We start from the raw sequence: 16,126 nt of genomic DNA, 5'->3' as shown, positions 1-16,126 counted from the left end.
GCAGGTAGAGAGACAGAGCCTGGGAAGGATGTAGTAAATGGATTATAGTAAAACCTTTTAATTTTACATACATGATTTTATTTTTTTTTTTTTTTTGAGGTCCCAATATAGAATGCTTTTCCCTGATTTTACATCTTCCCTTATTTTATACCATTTCATTCAGGTATAAAATATATTTTGAAATGGTACATGGTGATAATAATGAATTCTATTTAGGTTTCTTACTTAATTTTCATGATATATCGTTAACTCTTTTTAACTAAACTCTAGTTCTTGAACCACCACATTTAAAATGTAGAGGCTCAACGTGAGATATGAAAGGGGTGGTTCACCGTTAAAGGGGAAAAAAACCCAGTCGGCGCAAAAACCCTCCCCCCCCTCCCGTGTGTTGCCCACCCTCCCTCCTCCCCCCTGGCCTACCTGTCCCGCTGGGACAAATGCCCCTAACTTATTACTTACCCTTCTGCGCAGGTCCAGTCCAGGGAGTTCACAGACGACATCTTCTTCCAAGCGATCTTCTTCCTGCTTTGCATTTTGGCGCATGCGCAGTAGGAGCATTTTGCCGGTACGGATCTACTGCGCATGTGCCAAAAGTCACGAACTTTGTGACTTTTGGCGCATGCGCAGTAGATCCGTACCGGCAAAATGCTCCTACTGCGCATGCGGCGGTCAAAGCAGGAAGAAGATGGCGTGGAAGAAGATGGCGTCTGTGAACTCCCTGGACTGGACCTGCGCAGAGGGGTAAGTAACAAGTTAGGGGCATTTGCCCAGCGGGACAGGTAGGCCAGGGGGGAGGAGGGAGGGTGGGCAACACACGGGAGGGGGGGAGGGTTTTTGCGCCGACTGGGTTTCCTTCCCCTTTAAAGGAAAAGGAAAAACTTTAAAGGAAAAGTTCAGTGCAAAAAGTTCACTGAAAATTGATTTACAGGTTTCTAGTAGGGATGCACTGAATCCACTATTTTGGATTCGGCCGAACCCCCGAATCCAAAGCAAAAGATTTGGCCAAATACCAAACCGAATCCTAATTTGCATATCCAAATTTGGGGTGTGAAGAGGAAACCATTTTTTACTTCCTTGTTTTGTGACAAAAAGTCAAGTGATTTCCTTCCTCATCCCTAATTTGAATATGCAAATTAGGATTCGGTTTGGCCGGGCAGAAGGACTCGGCCGAATCCTGCTGAAAAAGGCCGAATCCCAAACCGAATCCTGGATTCGGTGCATCCCTAGTTTCTACTTACCTTGGACCCTTTCTCATTTGACACTTGAGAAAGGGTCCTATGTGACTCAAAACATGTTATTCTGGGTGCACAACGTTAATGTTATGAAAATCGCATTTGTATTTTGTACATACGTAGAAAAATACCAAGTCATAAAGCAAAACATAACCCGGATAAAACTGAAATACATACCAGCTTATGATCCAAAAATGAAGAAACAGCCACATGGACAGAACAAAGCTTATAAACGGTCATTAAGACCCATGATACATCAGTATTTGTTGCTCCACATGGGCTCAACTCCACCTTTCAGCAATGAGGCCAACTCATTTGGTGGCTGTTTTTCACTTTAAAGGGATACTGTCATGGGGGAAAAAAAAAATTCAAAACGCATCAGTTAATAGTGTTGCTCCAGCAGAATTCTGCGCTGAAATCCATTTCTCAAAAGAGCAAACAGATTTTTTTATATTCAATTTTGAAATCTAACATGGGGCTAGACATGTTGTCAGTTTCCCAGTCCCCCAGTCATGTGACTTGTGATTTGATAAACTTCAGTCACTCTTTACTGCAAGTTGGAGTGATATCTCCCCCTACCTTTCCCCCCCAGCAGCCTAACAACAGAACAATGGGAAGGTAACCAGATAGCAGCTCCATAACACAAGATAACAGCTGCCTGGTAGATCTAAGAACAGCACTCAATAGTAAAATCCAGGTCCCACGAGACACATTCAGTTACATTAAGTAGGAGAAACAACAGCCTGCCAGAAAGCAGTTCCATTCTTAAGTGCTGGCTCTTTCTGAAAGCACATGACCAGGCAAAATGACCTGAGATGCACCTACACACCAATAATACAACTAAAAAAAAAAATACACTTGCTGGTTCAGGAATGAAAATTTTATATTGTAGAGTGAAATATTTGCAGTGCGAACTGTAATTTAGAAATAAAAGAAAATCATGACAGAATCCCTTTAAAGGAGAACTAAACCCTAAAAATGAATAAGGCTAGAAATAGCATATTTTATATACTGAACCAGCCTAAAGATTCAGCATCAATATAGTAGCAAAGATCCAGGCTTTCAAAGTTGTCACAGGAGTTTTCCATCTTGGGATTTTGTTAGAAGTGTCTGTGACACTCACATGCTCAGTAGGCTCTGAGCAGCTGTTGAGAAGCTAAGCTTAGGGGCTGTCACACTTCATCAAGCAAAAAATTAGGTTTGCCTTTCATATAGCTGATAATACAGGGTTGATTATTAAATTCTGATGCAAAGTGCACTGGTTTCTGTGCTGCCATGTAGTAATTATCTGTATTAATTACTAATCAGCCTTATATTGTGACATTTCTATTCTATGTGTACTGTATATTGTGAGTGGGTCCCTAAGCTCAGTAAGTGACAGCAGCACAGAGCATGTGCAGTGAATCAGCAGAAAAGAAGATGGGGAGCTACTGGGGCATCTTTTGAGACACATAGCTTTACTGCTAAAGGGCTGTGGTTGCCTTGGGCTGGTAAACAAGCCCAAAATATAATGTATAGCATTTCTAGCTACTTCTTTAATTAAGCTTTAGTTTTCCTTTAAAAACACCTGGTGGGCCATTGGTGCAACACTCAAGTAAAACTGATTTTAGAACACTGAAATACCCATACCAATATAAGTTTCCTATTAAAAGTTATGAGAATGCCAAAGTAGTTGGGCTGGCTAAAAAACGCTAAAGCATTAATTAAGACCCCCAGCCGACTGGCCACATGCATGGCATCACACCGCACCCCTTTTCTCAAAGCAGATTATAAACATTACAGCTGTCCAGTGGATGTGATAAGTAGGGATATACCGAATCCACTATTTTGGATTCGGCCGAACCCCCGAATCCTTCACAAAAGATTCGGGCGAATACCCAACTGAATCCTAATTTGCATATGCAAATTAGGGGTGGGAAGAGGAAAACATTTTTTACTTCCTGGTTTTGTGACAAAAAGTCACACAATTTCCCTCCCCGCCCCTAATTTGTATACGCAAATTAGGAGTCTGATTCGGTTCAGCTGGGCAGAAGGATTCGGCTGAAACCGAATCCTGCTGCAAAAGGCAGAATTCTGGCCGAATCCTGAAACAAATCCTGGATTCGGTGTATCCCTAGTGATAAGACATGCCAGTGAGCCTGTGGCTGCTTAGACAAGGCTACTTTTAATGAAAGAAAGAAAATTTGCATAAAGGTGGCCATACATGGATAGATCCGCTCGTTTGGTGATGTCGCCAAACGAGCGGATCTCCCTCCGATATGCCCACCTTGAGGTGGGCAATATCGGGCTGATCCGATCGTGGGCCCAACGATCGGATCCTAGCGTTCGCAAACGGTCGGATCACGGGACCGCATCAACGAACAGATGCGGCCGCGATCCGACGGGATTTTTAATCCCATCCGATCGAGATTTGGCCGACTTTCGGCCAGATCTCGATCAGGGAAGCCCGTCGGGGGCCCCCATACACGGGCCAATAAGCTGCCGACTCGGTCTGTGGCCCGTGTATGGCCAACTTTAGGCTAATAAATGAGGGAAATAAAAATAACAAGTACAGTGGTCCTTTAAGTGGCATGGCTATGCACGTGACGATACATAACAAAAGTTACGCACTGCAAAGGAGACAACTACACTATTTTCCCCCTTCAATGTATAGAAGTGATCAATCACAGTAGAGTGCACGGGCAGTCATCTTATATACTCGTGCCCGCCCCTTTCAGTGACATCAGAAATGGGTGGGTCAGTCATGAACATATGCAGGGCCTGTTTAAGAGATGGTGGGTTAGGGTTGGTCACGGGTCAACTATTTGCAGATTCCTGCATCACTAATTTAAAACTATTGTGCAGGGAACCCCCAAATGGTCGGCAAATTCAGTCAAGAACATTCAACAACACAGCACCAGGATTGAATAGCTTAGACCCAATGACATGCTCTCTAACAAAAATCTACATCTACAGACATATATTAGTCTATGCCAAAATGATATTAGGTGTACAGCAGGGATGGCACAGATTCGATCAAATCTAAACCCTTAGTTCACACTTTCTAAAGCTCTGGACAACTGAACTCAATTGTTTGTTCACATTTTCCTCAAAACATTCTCACTTTAAAATGTGCAAATGAGGTGTTGTTAACCTTTAAATTAACTGTTCGTATGATGTAAAGCTGGGGTCCCCAACCTTTTTTACCCGTGAGCCACATTGAAATGTAAAAAGAATTAGAGATCAACACAAGCATGAAAAAAGTTCCAGTGTGTGCCAAATAAGGGCTGTGATTGGCTATTGGTAGCCCCTATATGGACTGGTAGCCTACAGGAGTCTCTGTTTGGCAGTACATCTGTTTTTATACAACTAAAACTTCCCTCCAAGCCTGGAATTCAAAAATAATCACCTGCTTTGAGGCCACTGAGAGCAACATCCAACATGTTGCCCATGAGTCACAGGTTGGGGATCACTGATGTAGAGAGGGATATTCTGAGACAATTTGCAATTTGTTTTCATTTATGATTTATGTTTTGGAGTTATTTAGCTTTTTATTCAGCAGCTCTCCTGTTTGCAATTTCAGCAGTCTGGTTGCTAGGGTTCACATTATCCTAACACCCATGCACTGAATTGAATAAGAGACTGGAATATGAATAGCAGAGGCCTGAACAGAAAGATAAGTGACAAAAAGTAGCAATAACAATTTATCCGTAGCTTTACCGAGCATTTGTTTTTTAGATGGGGTAAGTGACCCCCATTTGAAAGTTGTAAAGAGTCAGACGAAAAAGGCAAATTATTCAAAAACTAACAAAAAAAAAAAATGATCAATTGAAAAGTTTAGAAATGGCCATTCCATAACATACTAAAAGCTAACTTACAGGTGAACCATCCCTTTAAATTTGGTTAAATGGGAACTCTACAACAACATAAGCTTTTGGAAAAGTAAACAATTTTAAGCAACTTTGCAATATACATCAATTAAAAAATATGCAGACTTTTTATGATTTTTAATGGCAGTTCCCTAAGCCTAGCCCCCTGCTCTTCTGCTGATCTGTCTGACTACTTTGACTACTTTGCTGAGCTGTCTGACTACTTTTACTTTGTATCAACAGCCAACTGTCCACAGCCTGCATCCTCCAAACCCCACAATTCCCTGCACACGTGATTTCAATAAGGAACATAACACCCCAGTGCAATGCATTGTGGGTTATGTAGTTCCTGCATGCTGTCTGTAAGCTGTGGAGAAGTTGTTACAATTTGTAACATCAGTGTTTAGTCCCTCCTTCCCTGCCAGGATTTCAAATGATGCAGAAAGAATAGAACTGTTAAACAGCTGGATTTCAGCATAGAAAATGGCATTTATTCATACTTTTTGAAGAAACCGGTAACTGTGATGGGTATATTAGGGGTTTCTGTGTTATGTGGGCCTCTTTATCACATTTTGGTTTGGAAGCCGGAGTTCCCCTTTAACGCTTTCGGAGGATTTTGTATTCAGCCTAATGCAAAAACTATGGCTTTTGTGCATCCATAATATAGAGAGAGCTGCTAATAACAACATGCTACAAAAATCTCTTAGCTATCACCTGTCCCAGCTCGGTTTTATATGTTATTGGTCCGTATCCAACAATAAGACTGGAGAAAAAACCCTGCCCTGATCAGGTGACGAATTCACAGCCCAGTGCTAAGATTTCAGAACAACCGGCATCTCTTACTATTAACTATTATGTATAATCTCAAAAAATGCTCTCAAAAATTATTTCCATTTTGTACAAAGCAAATACATGGCATGTGGGGGGGGGGTCAGGCTGGAAAGTTCAGTTGGCAGTTGAGATTTATGAAATGATTTAATGTAAGAGGAGGACAAAGTGCTCTCACAAGCTTGAGTCACCAAAGAAAAAAATTATATCATTTGAAATAATATCCTCCTACTAGGGATGCCATTTTTCTTGTAGTGGGCTAATTATTCCACCCCCAAACTGGATAACTGGAAATTCGGCTCAAAGTTTCCAGAGCAGCTTTTTTCTGCCTCCGGTTATTTGCGGGTCACTGCAGCCTTCATCATCTTCATCAACTCAGCGTCCCTGCTAGTGGTGTGTGGGCCGGCCCAAAACAAGTGGGCCGGGCAGGTTCGAGATGACCTCACGGCTCCTCTTGCGACCTTAAACTGTCAGTTTCTGACTTCCTGTTTTATAGGCTTGCCCCGCCGATGACATCACAAAAGGGGCAGGTTGTCACAGGTCTATAAATGATTGGGAGGAAGGCGGTTTGGGTCGGGTTTTTCTCGACCTGCACATCAGTAGTCCCTGCACTAAATCTGGCAATTTCCATGTTTTTATCACCCAGTATGTGTTGGTCTCTGTGATAAGTGATTTTAGCAAAGTTTAGCGTCCTGGGTAATCGTCTGCCCCTCAACTGCACAGACCCTAATCTTCCTTAGCAGCCAAACGGGACATTAGGACTAGTGATGGGCAACTTTGGTGCGTTTCGCTTCACCGAAAAATTCTCTAATTTCCCGCTAAATTCGCGAAAACTGCAAAAAATTTTGTAAACGACGCCAGCAACCATTTTTTTGTACGCTGTTTTTGTCTAAATTGCGCCGGCATCCAAAAAAAACCGGACGCCAGCGATTTTTCGCATCGGTTTTGCAAATTTATTCCTGGTGAATAAATTCGCCCATTACTAATTAGGACACGGGATCGACCGATCCATAAATGGCATAATTTGCCCATCCACTTGCCAGACCAAACTGTATTCACAGCAAACTTTTGGGTCAGCTGGCATGAGACCAACTTATCACTGATGAAGATGGGTACAAAATAAAAATCAAAACTCAAATCAGCGGAGGGGCATGTTTACTAACATTAGAGAAATATCTGGAGAGATACCAATCAGAAATTAGATTTAAACAGCTACGTATAAATTAAAAAACAAAAGCAAAGATAGGAGACTGCCTTTCTGTAATTCTGAGCTTTCTGGATAATGGGTTTCCGGATAACAGATCCCATACCTGTATATGGAATAAAAATCTAAGCCGTTGATATCCAGAGTGTGTTACAGGCTCATGAGATTCTGTCCATATGCCGCTAACAAACCAAAACAGACAAATTCCAAAACAAGCAGGGCCCTCATTTCTTGCATTAGTCAGTTTTTAATAGGAATGCACCAAATCCAGGATTCTGCCTTTTTCAGCAGGATTCAGATTCGGCCGAATCCTTTTGTCCGGCCAAACCGAATCCTAATTTGTATATGCAAATTAGGGGCAGAGAGGGAAATCGTGGGACTTTTTGTCACAAAACAAGGAAGAAAAAATGTTTTCCGTTCCAATCCCTAATTTGCATATGCAAATTAGGATTCGCGTTCGGCCAAATCCAAAATAGTGGATTGGGTGCATTCCTAGTTTTTAACAGTAATCTGTATTTTGATAAACATAACCGACACAAATAATTAAGTCTGGAACAACAAAATCTTTTTACACTAGAATACTGGCACTGTGCTAATCAAATACAAAAACCAGTATAGGAATTAGGGATGCACCGAATCCAAGATTCGGTTCGGGGTTCGGCCTTTTTCAGGAGGATTCGGCTAAATCCTTCTGCCCAGCTGAACCCAATCCTAATTTGCATATGCAAATTAGGGTCGAAGAGCGAAATCATGTGACTTTTTGTCACAAAACAAGGAAGTAAAAAATGTTGTTCCCTTCACACCACTAATTTGCATATGCAAATCAGGATTCAGATTCGGTTCGGTATTCAGCCGAATCTTTCACGGAGGATTCAGGGGTTCGGTCGAATCCAAAATAGTGGATTCGGTGCATCCCTAATAGGAATCATGTATTCACAAGCCCCATTTATGCAAATGGTTTCTGTGATGAAAGTTGCTAGATATTTCTGTTAAGCAAAGGCACGAGGTTGTTTGATCAGCTCATCGTGTTGAGGAATAGGTTTCCACTATGTTCACTCTTTAACCATGATCCACTATGCATATTAGCATTCTCATCCAGCAAGAACGGATTTAAATTACCTTACGCACACACTGACTGAACGGCTATGATGAATAAATGTGATTGAATATGGCGGCCTCGACAGACACTGCCAAAATAACAGCAATGAATGGAACGGGTGGAAACAAAAAAAAAACCCGTAGAGAGGAATGCGGAATAAATCACAGGCACAAAGATAAGTGGCACATGTAGGTTACCACCTCTTTCCCAAAGAAAGGATTAAACCAGAAAAAACAAAACACTAACCCTTCAGTGTCTGACCTACAAAATACCCTTGTATGAAATGCAATCATTGTTGTTATGTTTATGTGAATGTGGAGATCGAACTTTACAGACTGTGGGTCCAACAGAAAGTAACTCTATGAATGGCAACATTTCTACAGTTTGGTTTAAGGGTCAGGGCACACGGGCACAGGGTCGGACTGACCCGGTGGGACGCCGGGAAAAAACCCGGTGGGCCCCGACCCTAATGGGCTCCCACCGGACCAGACCCCCTCTCCTGCTATTCAGTTTCTACAAAATTGGGGGTTTTTTTCAGCGCCGTGCAGCGCCTTCTGAGCATGCGGCACGGCGCCTTCACTTCACAGTAGAGGGGCCACAGCAGTTAAGGCTGGGCCCCCCAGTCCGACCCTGCACAGGCAGATTCGGGGAGATTAGTCCCCCTGGCGACAAATCACCTCTTCTTCGGGGCGACAATCTCCCCAAACTGCCTTCCCCTACCTTCCCGCCGGGATGAAACTCGCGGCGCTTCGTTTTCCGAAGAAGAGATTTGTCGCCAGGGCGACTAATCTCCCTGTGTGCCCTTACCATAAGCGAATAGCACAAACAATAAGAACTTCCGACCCATCACTCATTGGTCAAAACGGAATAAGCCTGTCCAATCTGCAAGCCAGCGTCAGACTGGGGGTCATGGGCGCAACAGGCCAACCCATCCTCCAATTTTCTCCTGTAGTGATGGGCAGGTCAAGAAAATCTCAACCCCCACCGGCCTTCGTCCTGCACTTATAGACCCACGTCGCTCTACAGATGATGTCACAAAAGGGGTGGGGCATGCACAAGCCTATAAAACAGGAAGTAGGCAGATAAGGTCGCACTCAACCCGAATCCACCTCGAAGAAGAGCAGTGAGGTTGGTCCAAGCCGTGGGCCACTAGCCCCCTGCCCTGCAAGTACCCTTTTCTATCAAACGTGAAGTGACCAGGCCCAGAAGGGGACGTCAGAGAGCGGGCCTGGTCACTGCCGCGAACTGACCAATGTCAAGGGCATATACATACCAGTGTCAGACGTCTGCCCAACACAAACCAAAAAATTGTTTGACATTTTATCAGCATGCTTATGGCCAGCTGTAGTCTTAAAGGGGCTGTTCACCTTTAAATTAAACTTTTAGTATGAAAAGTTGCAATTGGTTTTCATTTTTAGTTCTTTAGCTTTTTATTCAGCAGCTCTCCAGCAATTACAGCAATCTGGTTGCGAGGGTCCAAATTCCCTTAGCAACCATGCATTGATTTGAATAAGAGTCTGGAATATGAATAGCAGAGGCCTGAATAGAAAGATTAGTGATAAAAAGTAGCAATAACAATAGATTTGCAGCCTTACAGAGATGGGTCAGTGACCCCCATTCAAAAGCTGGAGTCAGAAAAAGGCAGCAAATAATTAAAGGGCATTGTTCACTTTCCAAACACTTTTTTCAGTTCAGTTGTTTTCAGATTGTTCCCGAAATAAAGACTTTTTTCAATTACTTTCCATTATTTATTTTTTTTACTGTTTTTCCAAAATCTAAGTTTAAGGTTGAATGAATAGTGTCATTTTCACCTTCTAAAGCAGCTCTGGCAGGGGGTCGCTGACCCCCCAAACTGTTCTAAATTGATACATTTAATGGATACGTGTTTCAGTCTGGCAGCTCAGTAATTCAGGCGAAGACTCATTTAATTGATACATTTCTCAGCAGCATCTCTGGAGTATTAGCAACTATTGTATCAAGTCTAAGAGTTGCCTGTAATGAAACTCAGGGATTCTGCTCAGCAGGGACAAAGATAGAAAAACGTATCCATGAAATGTATCAATTAAGAACAGTTTGGGGGGGTCAGCGACCCCCTGCCAGAGCTGCTTTAGAAGGTGAAAATGACACTTTACACTTCAATATTAGAAAAACGGTCAGAAATAGAACCAGCAGCTGCTGTTTTTGGACACATTCTGCTGGCTGAAATATGGTTATGTAGATGTGTGCCACAGGCATAAAAGAACAAACTCTCACTAGAGAAAGAGCTAATAAACGGTTATAGGGTAGCTCCCCTTTAACATTAACATTTAGTATGCCAATGTCCTATTAGTAACTTTTCAACTTGTCAGTTGTTTCTGAATTACAGGAGGGTTGTGGGCCCCTGCAGCCAAAAATGATTGCTCTGTGAGGCTACAATTTGAATGTAACTTTGTTTTTTGGTCATCTTCTTGTCTCTAAATCAAACCATTGCCTGGTTGCCAGGTAAGTGGGACCCTAGCAACTGGATAGCCGCCGAAGTTCTAAACTGGCGAGTTGCTGAACAAAGAGCTGAAAAAATAATAAACCACATAAAACTGCAAATAGCCTCAGAATCTTGCTGTTTACATAATACTAACCAACCATAGCTAATTGTCTAAGTATATCCTGGTCCTTATTGATCAAATTTCTCCTTTCTAGGCAGTGTTAATGTTATCAAATTAAATTCTCAATACATAAAAGCACAAAATGGTGGAAAAAAGGTCCAACTGCACAAGGCCAGCCCCATAAATGAATACATGTCACTAACACGATATTCAGGATAAAAAAAGTATCGGTGTTCCAGCTACTCACTGTTTACACAACCCAAGTTGCACTTTTGTATGCTGCAATACAGCTCAACTCTGTGCCAGTCAGGTTACGTCTCCTTGCAACATAATAGTAACAAACACTCAGAAGTGGGCAAGCCCTAAGAAACACACACATAAATAAATAAATATTCACACCCAGGTCAGAACTGAATCCAGTCAAGTTTTTAGGTTTGATACTGAAATAAAACACTTTTCCCTAAAATTACACTAATTTACCATTTTATTGCTGCAACACTTATTGGCACTTTTTCTGCGTACAAGAAGAAATCCATTTCCTGTTACTCATATGACTAATTCTGCTTCATTTCTGGCAAGGGGACATCCAATCTTGCTTTATGGCAGGAATTCTACAAATACTCTCAGAAACATAAACCCTTGTCGTGTTGGTGCTGAAGTGCCCCCTTACACTGGGCTGTTGGGATACAAGGGGTGGTTCACCTTTAAGTTAACCTTTAGTATGTTATAGAATGGTGAATTCTAAGCAACTTTTCAATTGGTCTTCATTATTTATTTCTAATAGTTTTTTTTTTAATTAGCTGCCTTCTTCTTCTTCTGACTCTTTCCAACTTACAAATAGCGGTCACTGACCCCCATCTTAAAAACAAATGCTCTGAAAGGCTACCAATGTACTGTTACATTTTATTACTCCCCGTTGTATTCAGACCCTCTCCTACTCGTATTCCAGTCTTGTATCCAAATCAATGCATGGTTGCTAGGGTAATTTGTTCCCTAGCAACCAGATTGTGGATACTGCAAACTGGAGAGCTGCTGAATAAAAAGCTAAATAATTCAAGGAACTATGAATGAAACCTGACTCAATGTCTCTGTTTAACATGTAAAAACAATACATTTTCAAATTGAAAAAAAAAAAAAAAGCTAAATACTTCAAAAACCACAAATAAAAATGAAAAACAATTTCAAATTGTCTCAGAATAGCACTCTCTACATCATACTAAAAGTTAATTTAAAGACGAACAACCACTTTAAAACCATGTTGGATATACTGTAGCACCCAGACCTGACCCGCATTTTTACCCACTTTGATCTGCTACCCAACCCGGACCCGCAACCCGCCAAAAAGGAAGTGATGGTGTTGCAAACCCAAAAGTTGGCGGGGACAGAAACAACTTTTGTAAAACTTTAAAAAGGAGTAAAATAGACAATACATCCGATAAGAAATTTAGATGAGACCCGCAACGAGCAGGTATACCCGCACCTGAAAATCCTCCCCTCATTCTGCAGGGTGCCCGCTTCTTTTGCGGGTAACCTGTAGGTACCCAAACCGCTGCAGGACTCTACCAAGAAGGCTCCATTTAACAATACCCTTAGGCTGATGGCACACTGGGCTGACCCAAAATCACCACCTCCTGCCATTTCCCATTAACCTGAATACAGCCAGTGGAACGGTCAAGTCAAAGGGAGCACTTTTAGGAGCTTCTTTGATTTCCAGGAGCCATTACTATTTGGGTCAAAAGACTTAACATACTACTGGGCCCAATATATGAGACATACTTGTTTAGACCCTTAATCCATAGGCCGAGAACCACAAAATAGGTCCCTGTGCTCCAATAAATGTTATAATAGAATGAGGGGATTACAATTTTTTTTTTTTTTTACTTTTACCCAGCCATGGGTCGGACAGTTTCTGGGTCAGAACTTCAAGTGTGGCCCCTCACTAATGGCGGCTGACATCATCAGAGGGAGGAAAGATGTCATAAAGCGGAAGAGTACTTCTGGGCAGGTTGGGAAGCAATGGGTTAGGTCCAAAGTGGATTGAAAACATTTCTGATACATTTATCACTGTCAGAGCTGACTAGCATGCCCTGATTCATGAAATAATGATTTAAAAAAAGAAAAATTAATTAGCTAATGATTATTTCACACCAACGAATCATCAATTTGGAATTACTGGGGGGCTCCAAACTGAAGAAGCATTATAGCCGAAACCACTTGCAATCCCAATTAATCAAATAGGAAATGAATGTTCTTCAAAGCGAAGTCTCTATCAATGGCTCAAGCATAAAGTGGCGCTTAAATAGGAACTACCCCTATACATTGAGTTATTGGGCCCTATAAATGGATAAAGGAATTTAGGCTCTACCACTGGCAGAAGTTCAAAATAGCACAGAAACGGTAACCGTCGGAAAGCAGCAGAGCCAATACCTGTATGGTGCAGCAAATTGGTGACCCCAACATTATTACATGATCGTGTGTGAATGCGCACCATGTAATAATGTTGGGATCACCCCGTTTGCTGCATCATACAGGTATTGGCTCTGCTATTTTCCAACTAATATATTACAAGGGTGTGGCTAGGCCAGTACCGACACCTTCACCCCAGCTTCTCATACGTAAACAGAAACCACCCGTACGCAGTAGGTTATTATGGCACTACCACTGGCATAGGTATAAAGTGCAACAGAAATGGGAATCACCCATATACAGTAAATAATTGGCATCATATCAAGGGCATACTGTAGATATAGAAATGGAAACTACCTTTATACAGTAGGTTATTGGTGCCTATCAATCACATCACAAGAATATGAAGTGAAATGGAACCCAGACATATACAGTAAGTTAGTAGGGCCCTATCAATGATATAGGTGCAAGGCCTCACTTAAATAGGAACAAACTGCATCACCATATACAGTAAATAAATTAGCACCCTATCAAGGGCATAGACATTGGAATGGGAACTACCTTTATACAGTAGGTTATTGGTGCCTATTAATGGCATTAGCAGAATATGAAGTGAAGCCAGCCACATATGGCAAGTTATTAGGGCCCTATCAATGGCATAGTTACTATTAAATGGGAATTACACGTATTTAGGAAGTTATTAGGGCCCTATCAATGGCATAGTTACTATTAAATGGGAATTACACATATTTAGGAAGTTGTCAGGGAGCTATCAATGGCATAGTTACTATTAAATGGGAATTACACATATTTAGGAAGTTATTAGGGTCCTATCAGTGGCATAATTACAATTAAATGGGAACCACAAATATTTAGTATGTTATTAGGGCCCTATCAATGTCATTAAATGGGAATTACACATATTTAGGAAGTTATTAGGGCCCTTTCAATTGCATAGTTACTATTAAATGGGAATTACATGTATTTAGTATGTATTTAGGGCCATATCAATGGAATTAAATAGGAATTACACATATTTAGGAAGTTATTAGGGCCCTATCAATGGCATAGTTACTATTAAATGGGAATTACACATATTTAGGAAGCTGTCAGGCCCTATCAATGGCATAATTACAATTAAATGGGAATTACCTGTATTCAGGAAGTTATTAGGGCCCTTTCAATGGCATAGTTACTATTAAATGGGAATTACACCTATTTAGGACAATATTAGGGACCTATCAATGAGATCGGTGCAAGGTCTGGCTGAAATGGGAAATATCCTTGTACAGTAAGTTAAGACCTCGGTACAAAGTGTGAGTGAAATGAGAAGCACTTTACACATGAGCAAGTGATCAGGCACAGGTCTATGAATGGCACTAAATAGGAATAAGCATTTGCAGTAAGTTATGAGATTGTATGTAGTATCTGCTGATGTCAGTAAATGATGCTTGTGCCACACACACATATTAAATCCACGGATCTATAAGTTATGGCCCTCCAGCTGCACAAGACAACACTGCACGGCATGATACTGGGACAGAGAATTGGACAATAAGTAGTGAGACATAAGACAACTAACCGGGAGCATCCAAAATTCGCTTCATTCACCTGCCCTGTGGCTGCGCATATGCACTCTGAACTACAATACCCAGCAGCCCCTGCGTGCCACTCAAACACGGGATCTCGGGCTGATTGTGCTCAGGCTCATTCCATGGCAGCAGCACAGTATAGAGAGCCCACCAGCCCGTTATTAAACACTACATGCTCATTCCCACAGAGCTGATCCCGCCAAGTTTCAGGCCCAGCCGCCCACTCCCCTCCCCTCCTGTAACACAGAGCCGCCGGGGGGCCCGGCTCTGGTCGGTAGGAGACAGACACACATACACACACAGACAGGCGCACGATTTAGGAGGTAAAGGAAAGATAGGAGAAGTGACCTGTTTGTCGCATCCTGACGCGCGCGCTTAGGCTGAAAAAAAAGCTGCTCCTGGCTGGCGATCAATGGAGAGACAGGCACACCGCAAACGAGGCTCCTCCCACCACCCGAGATGGTCACGCCCCCCCAGTGCCGTCAAGACACGCCTTCTGCCTTCGCGTCGGCCCGCGGGAAAATCCAAGACCTCTGATTGGCGCTTAACTCGGGGCGGGCCGCCGGTGATTTTAAAATGTAGCTGAGCCGAGTCAGACCCGAAGAGACCGGGAACTCCTCTCTCTGTGTGGGCCGGGCCCTCAACGGTTTCCCTGGGGCTGCTGTAGGGTGGGGCAAAAAGCGCGTTTCCTTTGGCTTCACAGAGACTCAGGAGCCAATGTCACTGTAGGGCAGAAACAGCCTTTATCCGTCCTTAGCATCCACTATATTAGGGGCCCCTTCGGCAAGGGCACTGTCTGAGGGGGGCGCATAGCCCTCCTGGAAGGTTGTAGGTAAAACATTCCTGAGTTCGATGATTTTTGCAGATTAAGGGACAGATTTATCAAGGGTCGAAGTGAATTCGAGGGAATTTTCTAAGTAAAAAAATTCGAAGTCATTTTTTGGATACTTCGACCATCGAGTAGGATATTACGACTTCGAATTCGAATATCGAAGTACTGTCTCGTAAAAAAAACTTCCACTTCAATACTTCGCCAAATTAAACGACCAGTAACATAATTTTTTTTAAAAAAAAAATTGTTGCTATACAACGAAAAAAAAACACCATGACAAATTAAATTTTAAAATAGCAAAGCCTTTATTAAGAAATAACTTACAGAAACGCCTCTTCAGAAACGGCGATAGGGTGACCATCCATCCTGCGATGCTCGATTTCTCCTCCCTGGCTTCCCTCTCCCTCGCTCCTCCAGCTCATGCCGCTCTCAAAACGTGGCCACACCGGATCGGGGACTGAGCCAACAGCCTCTCCTCCCGGGCCGAACCTGTCCCTGCTGAT

At 42.4% G+C, this 16,126-nt stretch overlaps 1 protein-coding gene across 6 annotated transcripts in view; it reads right to left on the bottom strand.

Moving 5' to 3' along the window:
* The window catches only part of nsd2.L (nuclear receptor binding SET domain protein 2 L homeolog), a 60,515-nt gene extending 45,221 nt beyond the window's left edge, over positions 1–15,294 (bottom strand). For 3 of the 6 annotated variants that reach the window (XM_018227974.2, XM_041587573.1, XM_018228009.2), the window contains exons 1-2: positions 15,140–15,291; positions 1,410–1,577 (exon numbers count right to left, since the gene is read on the bottom strand). The gene's annotated coding sequence lies outside the window, so the exon portion shown is untranslated. Of the gene's footprint in view, positions 1–1,409; positions 1,578–14,781; positions 15,073–15,139 lie in introns of those variants that run through there. The other 3 variants (XM_018227983.2, XM_018227990.2, XM_018228000.2) reach the window with 3 other exon arrangements.
* Positions 15,295–16,126: the final 832 nt, after the last annotated feature.

This window comes from Xenopus laevis, chromosome 1L (genome assembly GCF_017654675.1).
Source record: "Xenopus laevis strain J_2021 chromosome 1L, Xenopus_laevis_v10.1, whole genome shotgun sequence".
Lineage (NCBI taxonomy): Eukaryota > Metazoa > Chordata > Amphibia > Anura > Pipidae > Xenopus > Xenopus laevis.
This window is presented reverse-complemented; position numbering and strand designations above follow the sequence as displayed.